Source organism: Gopherus flavomarginatus, chromosome 4 (assembly GCF_025201925.1).
Source record: "Gopherus flavomarginatus isolate rGopFla2 chromosome 4, rGopFla2.mat.asm, whole genome shotgun sequence".
NCBI classification, from domain to species: domain Eukaryota; kingdom Metazoa; phylum Chordata; order Testudines; family Testudinidae; genus Gopherus; species Gopherus flavomarginatus.
In genome coordinates, this window is record NC_066620.1 from 177,149,987 (window position 1) to 177,162,352 (window position 12,366).

The 12,366-nt window shown below is 41.2% G+C and overlaps 1 protein-coding gene across 2 annotated transcripts in view; it reads right to left on the minus strand.

Moving 5' to 3' along the window:
- KBTBD11 (kelch repeat and BTB domain containing 11) overlaps positions 1-11,947 on the minus strand; it is a 28,681-nt gene extending 16,734 nt beyond the window's left edge. Inside the window, exons 1-2 of one of the 2 annotated variants that reach the window (XM_050950761.1) lie at positions 11,376-11,947; positions 9,364-9,463 (exon numbers count right to left, since the gene is read on the minus strand). The gene's annotated coding sequence lies outside the window, so the exon portion shown is untranslated. The remainder of the gene's footprint in view (positions 1-9,363; positions 9,464-11,375) is intronic. The other variant, XM_050950758.1, reaches the window with a different exon arrangement.
- Positions 11,948-12,366: the final 419 nt, after the last annotated feature.

Genomic DNA, 12,366 nt, shown 5'->3' on the forward strand with positions numbered 1-12,366 from the left:
GGTTCTAATTAGGTTTACATAATAATTCCAGATCTCTACAGATATTTCCCCGCCAAGAATTTTAGCTCTGAAGAAAGTTGTACTTATTTAGATGGAAAACGGAAAAACAAAGGCATTCAGTAAATAAAGTTTTGGGGAAGACTGAAGGGTAGGCTATGGGGGTGGTGAGTGAAAGTGTTTTATTTACTCTTTGATTTAATGAATGGCTAACTTGTTACCTGTATAAGATTATTATTTTTTCCTGAGTGATTTTTTTTAAAGTGCTATAAATATAATTCTTAAGGTACCTAGACCTTTACATGTGGATTTTTTAAAATAAATGAATAAATAAAAATAAATAAGTGCCCAGCATTAACGCTGCACAGAGAGGGGAGAATTAGTTGGGCTGTGACCCCTCTGTGGTGGTAAAGGAGCCACAAAGAGGACATGAGCCTCTCAAAGGGGCTCACTACAGGTGTCCCAGAGCAGCTATACCAGCAATCATAGAATCATAGGACTGGAACGGACCTCAGGAGGACATCTAGTCCAGTCTCCTGCACTCATGGCAGGACTAAGTATTATGTAAACCAGTGGTGGGCAACCTGTGGCCCGTCAGGGTAATCCATTGGTGGGCTGCAAGATCGTTTGTTTACATTGACCATCCACAGGCACAGCCGCCCGTAGCTCGGAGTAGCACTGATCTAGACCATTCCTGACAGGTGTTTGTCTAACCTGCTCTTAAAAATTGCCAATGATGGAGATTCCACAACCTCCCTAGTCAATTTATTCCAGTGCTTAACCAACCTGACAGGAAGTTTTTCCTATTGTCCAACCTAAACCTCTCTTGCTGCAATTTAAGCCTGTTGCTTCTTGTCTTTTCTTCAGCAGTTAAGAAAAAACTTAACTGTTTCCCTCCCCCTTGTAACCACCTTTTATGTACTTGAAAACTGTTATCACGTCCCTTCTCAGTCTTCTCTTTTCCAGTCTAAACAAACCCAATGTTTTCTAGACCTTTAATTATTTCTGTTGCTCTTCTCTGGACTTTCTCCAATTTGTCCACAGCTTTCCTGAAATGTGGCACCTAGAATTGGACACAATGCTCCAATTGAGGCCTAATCATGGCAGAGTAGAGCAGAAGAAGTACTTCTCGTGTCTTGCTTACAATAGTCCTGCCAATACATCCCAGAATATTCGCTTTTTTTAGCAACAATGTTATACTGTTGACTCATATTTAGCTTGTGGTCCACTATGACCCCTGATCCCTTTCTGCAGTACTCCTGCCTAGGCAGCCATTTCCCATTTTGTATATGTGCAACTGATTATTCCTTCCTAAGTGGAGTATTTTGCATTTGTCCTTATTGAATTTCATCCTATTTACTTCAGACAATTTCTCCAGATCAATTTGAATTATAATCCTATCCTCCTCAGGACTGCCCAGAGGATTCAGAGGGCCTACGGCAAAGCAATTTTGGGAGCCTTCCATAAAAAAAAGTTGCAATACTATAGAATAGTATATTCTCATGGGGGCCCCTGTGGGGACCGGGGCAAATTTCCCCACTTGCCCTCCAGGCAGCCCTGATCCTCCTAAGCACTTGCAACCCTTCCCAGCTTGGTATCATCTCCAAATTTTATAAGTGTACTCTCTATGCCATTATCTAAATCACTGACGAAGATATTGAACAGAACCAGACTCAGAACTGATCCCAGTGGGACCCCATTCATTATGTCCTTCCAGCATGAACCACTGGTAACTACTCTGTGGGAATGGTTTTCCACGCAGTTATGCACCCACTTTATAGTAGCTCCATCTACGTTGTATTTCCTTAGTTTGTTTATGAGAAGGTCACATGAGACAGTATCAAAAGTTTTACTAAAGTCAAGATATACCATGTCTACTGCTTCCCCCCATCCACAAGGCTTGTTACCCTGTCAAAGAAAGCTATCAGATTGGTTTGACATGATTTGTTCTTGATAAATCCATGCTGACTGTTACTTATCTCATTATTATCTTCATGATGTTTGCAAATTGATTGCTTTATTATTTGCTCCATTATCTTTCCGGGTACAGAAGTTAAGCTGACTGGTCTGTAATTCCCCAGGTTGTCCTTATTTCTCTTTTTATAGATGGGCAAATATAGTACCATTTTCCATTCTTCTGGAATGTCTCCTGTCTTCCATGACTTTTCAGACAATTGCTAATGGCTCAGATATCTCCTCAGTCAGCTGATCCTAACTAATTTTCACTGGCATTCACTATGTTAACAGTCCAATCACCACCAACCTTCTTGGTGAAAACCGAAACAAAGAAGTCATTAAGAATCTCTGCCATTTCCACATTTTCTGTGATTGTTTTTCCCCCTTATTGAGTAACGGGCCTATCCTTGGTTTTCCTCTTGTTTCTAATGGATTTGGAGAATGTTTTCTTGTTACCCTTTATGTCTCTAGCTAGTTTGATCTTGTCGCGTGTCTTGGCCTTTCTAATTTTGTCCCTACATATCTGTGTTATTTGTTTATATTCATTCTTTGTAATTGGACCTAGTTTCCACTTTTTGTAGGACCCTTTTTTGAGCTTCAGATCATTGAAGATCCCCTGGTTAAGCCAGGGTGGTCTCTTGCCATACTTCCTACCTTTCCTATGCAGTGGGATAGGTTGCTCTTGTGCCCTAAATAAGGCACAAGAAAAACTTTGAAAAACTTCCGTCTTCAGTTGTTTCAGTGTGTTGCCTCAACACACCTCCACAGGAGGCATTAGTGCAGGACACATTCTTAGGTGGGCCATAGGTAAATTGGGCAGTGGTTAGGGCATTTATAGGGGCCATTGCAAAAAGGGTGCAAATTAAGCTGGCCTAACTGCACTAGGTGCCTAACTAGCCCCCCAAAGCCAACTGCTCTCAAATACCTGTGTTAGCCTTAGTTCTAGTTCAGAGGAGAATCTGGGCCTAAGGGACCAATCTCACACTTGCAAAATTAATTACCATGTATAGAAAAAAAACTTGTGACTAACAGAACCCCTGAGTTTACTCGTCATCCTGAGCCTTAGAAATTCTAGATCTGTATTTAATCCCTTCCCATAATGAGATATTCTATGCGTGAGAATATACATAGTCTCCCAGCATGTAGTATATTTTGCACTACTAGGAGCCTCATATCTAGGCCAAGGATCATGACTTCTTAGATGTTTGTTCAGTGTCTAGCACAATAGTGTTCTGATCCTAATTGAATCCTATAGGTCCTACCGCAATACAAACAATCAGTAACAACATTAAACAATAAAAATAAGGAAATTTACCAATATGAAATGCTACAATCTGTCCATTTTTTATTGCCTTATGAACATAGAGCATAACTTTATTTTGTTATATATGTACTAAACCAGTAATACTCAGACTGCGGCTCGCAAGCTCCCAGTGGCTTTTTAATGTGTCTCTGGTGGTTCTTAGCAGCACATGATATTAAAACACTGTGTGATTTAACTATTAACCAGTCTAAGTCATTAACCAAGCAGGATGCTTTTACTATGTTATTAACCAATTATAGTTGATAAAATAATAATACTTGGTCAGTCATTTTGCTGTGAAAATTATATATATAAATTCATACTACTGTCACTCTTTTGGATAATGTTGATTGCTAATTTGGCTCTTGTACCACTGAGGTCTGAGTATCAATGTATTAAACAAACAAAAAATATACAGGAAGACATAAATGGGAAATACTATATATATAAAAAATTCCTTAATGTACAAACCTAAATTAAACTAATAATTTGCTTCTGACACAGCACTTCAATTACATTCCCAACAGCCATAAGCGTCTTACTGATCGGGGGTGGGGGAGGTCTGTTATTTTTGTAATTCTTTAATGTTCAAGACACTATTGGGTCATTTGCTTTGTTTGGATTTTTCTTTCTGCTGACTTTGCAGCATTGTGATTTCCAAAATGCTCTTCAGTTTCCTTTGGCCGAACCCACAGGTGGTAAAAACAACAATGTGCCTAATGTGTATGCAACTTTTAAAAAAAAATAGCACCACAGCAGCTTAACGGTTTATTGTTCTTGTCCACTGCACTCCCCAGCTGCAGGGAGTGTGTTCTGAAGATGCTGGGCCAGATCCAAAGCTGCAGTATATTGGCATCACTCCACTGATTTCAGGGGAGTTATGCTGATCTACACTAGCTGAGGGTCTGGCCCATCACATCCTGTGCTAGGATGGGGGAAAAAAATCACATTTGTTGACCTCAGAACAGCAACACATGGTGAAGTCAGAGGCAGTTTGATGGCCAAATTCAATGGTGTCAGAGAAACCTGCAGACTGTCAGCTCTGCTCTCAACAGGAGATGGGACTGTATTCAACAGCAACTATATAAGTGAGATTTAACAAAATATGAGCCTAGTCCATCTGGCCAACATAACTGCAGGAGTGGGGGAAAAAAACATCATAAACATTGTACTGAAATCTATGTTGTTTGCATTACAGTGAAAGTTTACCACATACTAAGAAGACAGTCATAGGCTGAGATGAGGTGGAAAATGGAGTCTTCCATGAAAATGCTAATATTTACAGGGGCTGATCCTGTGAGTACTTGGGCCCAGCTCCTCAAAGGTATTTAGGCACCTAGAGTTAGGTGCAGAAATACCTTTGAGGAGCTGGGCCTTGATGAGGATCATTCCCACTGACTTTAATGGGAATTCCATATGCTGAAAATGGATGGTCGAGAAAAGGATATTTTGCCTATATTGCCTCTTATTTTTCTTTTTAAATGATTTTAATCCCTGTTTAGATTATGATTTACTGCTACTTATTTAACTGCTTGCCTGATTAAAAAAAACAAACACACACACTCAATTTTCAAGCAAGGGGCCAGATTGACAGCACCGAAGACTCAAGAATATATCGGTTTAAAGGTCAGAAGAGACCACTGTTATCATCTAATCTGATCCCTGCATGACACAGGCCACAGAATTTCACTCTGTAATTCCTATATCAAGCCAGTCATTTCTGGATGAACTAACTGAAAAAGTTCTCTTTATCTGGTGGTGTATAGGCCATCCCTCTTGTTTCCTAGCTGAGCTAATGAACTTTCTGTCAAATCCAGTCCAGGGGTTATCAAGAGGCAGCATTGCCTAGTGACTGGAGCACTACACAGTGACTCAGGAAACATGGGTCCTGTTCCTGGCTCTGGCCTGCCTGGTGACCTTGGGCTTCCCCTCTTTCTGCCTCAGTTTCCCCAGCTGTAAAAATGGAGATAATGACACTGACCTCTGTGGTAAAGCACTTCGACATCTACTGATGAAGTCCCATCTAAGAGCTAGTTGTTGTTAAGATTCATTACCTTGGCAACCTTGTATTCAATGTATTTTCAAGGGATCTAATGTCATTCAGAGCTACCCTGGAACTGTCTTTGGTTTGGACCCAAACACACATCAAACTTATACATAGACTGTGGGTACATAGCAGTCACTCCCCTTTCCCACTCTTAGCACTTCCTTAAAGCAGAGGAAGTTGTGGCTTTCAGACAGTCCCCTCTGTCTTTGGTAGAATATCCCAAATGACTCATGTATCTAGTGAGTTTCCACAACACCCTAGTGAAGAATTCTGTCTGGCTGTGGAACTAAAGCAGTGGTTCTTAACCAAGGGGACACATACCTCTGGGGGTACACAGAGATCTTCCAGGGGGTACATCAACTCATCTAGATATTTGCCTAGTTTTACAACAGGATACATAAAAAGCACTAGTGAAGTTGTCACAAACTAAAATTTCATACAGACACTGACTTGGTTTATATTGTTCTATATACTATACACTGAAATTGAGTACAATATTTATATTCCAATTAATTATATTATAATTAGATGGTAAAATGAGAAAGTACACAATTTTTCAGTAATAGTGTGCTGGAACACTTTTGTATTTCTGTGTCTGATTTTGTAAGCAAGTTGTTTTTAAGTGGGGCGAAACTTGGGGTATGCAAGACACATCAGACCCCTAAAAGGGGTACAGTAGTCTGTAAAGGTTGAGAACCACTGGACCAAAGTGTGAACGTTCTGGTAGGTTTGGAACAAATTGTTACTTTGAGTGATTGAGAGCTATGGTTGAAAATAGTTATACTGCTTCATGCTCTCTTAATGCCAAAGAGATGGCCCTCAGTTTTTAGTATCCTTCATATTAATAATACAGATCACAAAAAGAGGAATAGTTTAGCGCCAATGGTTAATCCTTGTTGTTCCATTGGGTGGAGCAAGGGGAGGGCACAGTGGAGACAGACAACTCTCAAGGCAATTTATTGAGCAACTTCATTTCAGACCTTTGCTAGAATTGCTTGTCTGAGAAGACTGATATTCTGAAACGGTTCAAGAACCCATCGAGTTCCAGAAGTTTTACCTATTTCATGAATCCAAATGCAAAGTCTAGCAGTCAGCTACATGATGTGGATTTGAGACACTCCCTGGAGGATTTGGTGACCAGAAACCAATACATAGATTAAACTAATCTGAAAATACATATATTTGTATTTATAAAATAATATTGATAATGTTCTTTGTGACTAATCACTATGTGTGAGTTAACATAACAGAATAGAAATTGCTTGTACAAAGTAGGTGTGTATATATGAGGGGAAGTTGCTGAATGTGGCATGTTTCTTTGTGAAAGGCTTGACACATGCTGTCCCTTTGACTAAAACTACGAGCTTGTGGAATGTCAAACCCAAAAAACTAACACATGAGTGACTGTCCTTTTGTTTCTCACAGAGGCAAAATTTGTAACTCTACAACATTTTTTTTGCGGTCTGTGCAGTATTAGTTATGAGCTTTGTAATTGTCATAAACAGATAGTTAAGGGTTAATAGAACAGGAGTACTTCATGTCTCTTTTGCTTGTAAAGGGTTAACAAGTTCAGTGAGCCTGGCTGTCACCTGACCAGAGGACCGATCAGGGGACAGGATACTTTCAAATCTTGAGGAAGGGAAGTTTATGTGTGTGCTGTTAGATTTTGGTGGTTGTTCTCTCTGGGTTCTGAGAGTGACTAGACGTGCAACCAGGTTTTTCTCCAATCTCTCTGATACAGTCTCTTATATGTCCAGAATAGTGAGTACTAGGTAGGTAAGGCGAGTTAGGTTATGTTTGTTTTCTTTATTTGCACATGTGTATTTGGCTGCAAGGAGTTCAAATTTGTATTTTGCTGAAAGGATTTTAATTTGTACTTGTATACTTAGGCTGGGAGGGTATTCCCAGTGTCTATAGCTGGAAGACCCTGTAACATATTCCATCTTAAATTTACAAAGATAATTTTTACTGTTTTTTCTTTCTTTAATTAAAAGCTTTTCTTGTTTAAGAACCTGATTGGTTTTTTATTCTGGTGAGACCCTAGGGGACTGAGTCTGGATTCACCAGGGAATTGATGGGGAGAAAGGAGGGAAGGGGGAGAGAAAGGTTAATTTCTCTCAGTGTTAGGATTACTTTCTCTCTCAGGGAGAGTCTGGGAGGGGGAGAGAGAAGGAGGGGGGAAAGTGAATTTTCCTCTCTGTTTTAAGATTCAAGGAGTTTGAAACACAGAAATCTTCCAGGGTAACCCAGGGAGGGGAAGCCTGGGAGAGGCAACGGTGAGGGAAAGGGTTTACTTTCCTTGTGTTAAGATCCAGAGGGACTGGGTCTTGGGGGTCCCCGGGCAAAGTTTGGGGGGGGGGACCGGAGTGTACCAGGCACTGGAATTCCTGGTTGGTGGCAGCGCTACAAGTACTAAGCTGGTAATTGAGCTTAGAGGAATTCATACTGGTACCCCATCTTTTGGACACTAAGGTTCAGAGTGGGGAATTATACCATGACAGTACTGATGGGCAGTGTTATAAACTTAATTGTGATCAATATATATTCAAAATTATCATACCCTAATGTATAAAGTTATGTGTGTGTTGTATAAGATATTTGGACAAGACTTTTCTACAATAATTGTTTGGTAATTACCATATTATACTGGCCCCATCCTGTAGTCCTTACAAAGACAAAACTACCCATAATATCCAAGGACTATTCCTCAGTAAGACCTGAAAAAGGACTGCAGGATCATCAATTATGTCTACAAAAAAATTACTAAGGATCTAATCCTGCAAAGATAAACGCATGTATAACTTTGCACACATGCATAGTCCTCTTAATTTCAATAGAACTGAACTACGCACATGTGTACAGTTACACATTTCCTTATGTCTTTGTAGGATTGGTGCATAAAAAGTCTATTTTGAATTGGTCAGTCACAATGAGACATCTGGTAGATACAAAAATGCTTAATTGTAGTCCCATATATAGGAGAGTTTTATGTACGTGTGACAACTAGGCCAACAGTGAAAATTTTCCCCTTGCTATTGTCTCTTTAAATTAAGCACTAGAACCAAATTCTGCTCTCAGATATGCACGTCAATGGGAGTTGTGCAAGGGCAGATGTTGCCTTATATATTGCAAATTTTCTTCGATTTAAGTTATTAAAAACATTTTCAAATCTTTTTCACGCACCTTAAAGTGACAAAAAGCAGCATTTACATTTCTAACGTTAGCCTCTTCCCCACACCTGTTGCTCCGCTTGTGCCAAAGCTAAATGCTGGTCTTGTCATTACACTGTTTGTAAGTCAGTTTTGAACTGGCATTTTGATTTTCTGTTTCTAACTATCAGAACTAAGGAAAAAATGCACCATGGACTGTGAAAATAATTATTTTTCAACAAAGAGAATTAGGAATGTTTGTTCTCTGACAAGAACAAATTGTGATAAAAATTGATCCAGGGAACCCTAAACATGGGTGTTGATGGTACCGAAAAATCAAAAAAAGACATCAGAACTCTGATGTTTCGATATGGCTAATCAGACTAAAAAAAAAAATAATGAAAAATTAGCTGATGGATCTAGGCATATCCATTTCTGTTTATTGAAAAGAGATCGCTTTCTTGATTGCACTGCTGCAGAATCTCCATTGGCATAAAGGACACGACGGCATGAATCAGTTTCTGATTCAATATCATAAGAAAAAAATTAGCTTGATGGTGCTCTATATGAAAAAAAAAATCCACTGATTTCTGTGGAAGTAGGACTGGCCCCAATCTTGGCCTCTTATCCCAATTCTTAGGAGCCAGCTACCACTAATGAAATGCCCTACTGCAAAAGACAAGCCTGGGAGCTTAAATTCATAACTTCGTTAGACACTAAAAATCATGGACTCAATAAAGACACTGGATTTAAGGCTCATTACAATGATCTATAACCCACTAACTCTTTTTGTCCTGTGACTGCAGAGGTGTTAACGACCCACTTCACCTTGAAAGGTCTCTTATGTATTAACTCCTTATGCTAAACAATCTGTTCCCCCTTGTATTTAGCTGTGATGCTCTACTAAGTACCTTTCCCAGGCCTGCAGAAGAGCTCTGTGCAAGCCTGAAATCTTGTCTCGCTCACCAACAGAAGTTGGCCCAACGAAAGATTACCTCACCCATCTTCTTTCTGAATGCAACAGGACCAGAATGTTAGATACTCCACTGAGCATGCTCAACAGCTTTCATGGATTTGGGCTCTCTACTTTAACTGGATCCCTTTCTCTATAAACATAGGACATTTCTAAACACTATAATCTTACTTTATTATGGGGATTGTTAATGGCTTTCATTAAATATGCCTGCCAAATACTTGTGACCTAGTGTTTATGCAAGTTTTAAATCTATCTAGATTAAAAGCATAAAAGGTTTTGGATTGTAGAAAAAATAGCTATTTTTTATTTGGTTTTTGTTGTTGTTTTTATAAGGGAAAGTCACGTGCATAATACACTTGCAGAAGAAAAGCATTTGTTAAAGGAATCCGTCTTTTTGCAATGCCAAGATCCAGTTCCACCAACTGTACCCATTAACTCACAAGTGTAATCATTGCCTTCAGTGGCACTATTCACAGTAGGACCATTTACTTACATCAGAAAGGGCTGGCAAGATGGGGTCCCAATACCCTTGGTCTTATGAGGGCTTCCCATCATAGGACACCATTAGTATTGGCTAGCTGGAGGGGCCCATTGATATGCATTAGGATTTCCTAATTAAAGAATGAATTAATGCTACCTGAGGGGCACAGAGAAGGCAAGGGAAGAACTGGAAGTATTTTACTAGCAGGAAGAGGGATATGCTGGCCACCTAAACCATGGAATAAATATGTCTTAATAAATGCCAATGAAGATTTTGTTACTCACAGTAAATATTTCACTTATTTCTTTTGGGACATTGTCAATTTCTGAAATAGCAAGAGTTCTTTAGCTTTGTAGACAGATGAGACAGAGAAAAGGATATGTACACTGATCTATATTATTGCCTTTGCATGCCACTGTGGAAAAGCCCTAGTCAATTAAGTTAAAATCATAACCTTTCGGTAGTTTTAAAAACTCCTAATATTAATTTAATTTATAATTTAATAAAGTTTATTGCTTTTTGTTCTGTTCTATAGGTTTTTAGAGTAAGATTTATAAAACCTTATTGGTTTCAACTCTATTACATTCTGTAGAATTCTTCCTGAGGTGTTACCTGCCATGATGTTAAGTAACGTGTATGCATACTGAAGGCTTGTACCATTCATGTGATTTTAGTAGGTTGGGCAAGTGTTCAATAAAAATAAATGATGGAATCTACTATTATGCTGCTGTTAAACAGGCTTAAATATGACTGTAAAGGTGCTGAGTCTTTCAGATTTCTAATAGGTCAGCAGGAGTAAAGGCAAAAAGAAAAAGTGAAGGGGGGGCGGATCTTAATGTGGCTTACTACGTGAGAGCAGGAGAAAAGACAAGAAAATATGCCTCTCCATATGGGAGCATGCTCAGTGCTGCTGCAGCCGTACTATACGGGGTAGGCAGTGAACTGGATTAATCAGGATTGACAGAAGGGAAAAGCATGATTAAAACTGACAGAGTTCTAAATCTCCATTAATAAACACATTTAGCTTGTTGTCAGGTCCTTTAAAAAAAACAAATTTAGGAACAAATTCACAAGGTTGTTTCTTAATTAACTGTTGCATCGCGATGGACTTTTTAAATAGAAAGTCTCAGAGAATCCTGCACAGCAGCCATAGAGGACATGCTTTAATTCACATGCGGTGAACAATTTGCTCCTACTTGAGATCCTTCGAGCAAGCGTATTATTAACATTTCGCGGGGATTTAAGTTTTCCATCCAACCTCAAGAAATCCGCTGGCCGTGGGGAAAGAAAAAGGGCCGAGGAGCTGCTAAACCCAGCCCCGTGGGAATGCATTTCCATTCCCTATTACGACCATTAGGTTTGACTCGCCAGCAAGGACCGCTTGGACTCTACACCTGAACGGGGCAGCTGCCATGGATTGGGAACCGGACACTTTTGCATGGTGGGGCTGTGCAACACACGCTTACCTCTGGGCAGCGGGGACAGTGTCACGTCAGCGCCTCGGCTCTTCGGGAGGGTTGGTTCCGTGTGTCCAGTGCCCTGGGGGCCCCCTGTCTGGATCCGGCCCCAGCTGCCGCAGCGGATCTGGTCAGTTTCAGCCCTGAGCGGCGAGATAAGGCGCTTCCTGAGGCCCTGCGCGGGTCAGTCTCAACCTCTCCTCGCTCTAGTGAGCCAGACAGCGCGGCGGGCCAGCCGAGTGCCAGGCCGTGGCAGGAAGCATCCCTTCGCCCTCCCTGCGGTGTCCTGCTCGGGCCACGGCTTGGGAGGCGCGGGATCAAATTTGCAAATGCCTAGGGAATATATACGGCAGCCCGGTCTCCGCTGTGGCTGCTTTGCTCTGGAGCTAGCCGCTGGCAGGGCGGGGAGCGGCTCTGTGGCAGCGCCGGTGGGTTAGGTGCCGCTCCCACTCCGTCCCCGTGTGCACACAACCCGCGATCTGCACGGCTGCGCCCGGCTGGAGCTGCCTGTGCGCGCGCCACTGCCCGCGTCCAGGAGTGTGTGCGCGGGGCGGGAGCGCCGGGTGCGATGCGCGCCATGCAAATGGCTGAACGGCCAGCAACCGGCACGATCGCTCAATTCGCTGGAGGGTCAGAGGTTTGGCTGGAAAAAGGGCTGGGAATTCCTTTGTGTGAGCCACCTACACGCACTGTGCACACACAAAGAACGGCGCTCAGGGCCCCTTGCTGCAGCCCTCTGCTTCGGCGTATTTATCTTCTTTATACGCCTTTGTTCAACTGCCCCGCTCGACAGGTCTGCTTTCCTAGGGAGCGATTCGGCTTTTGCTAACATATCCAGTGTCCCTCCTGCTAAATCAGGGCTCATTCATCTTCAGTGGCCTATAACCCCGGCATTGAGGCCAATTTACATTTAAAATCTAATGGTTACAAGTGACCTCTGCCCTGCACATATTTGTTCTCATTAGTGGTCAGAAAACAAACTAACTTGTTGCTGCGGAGT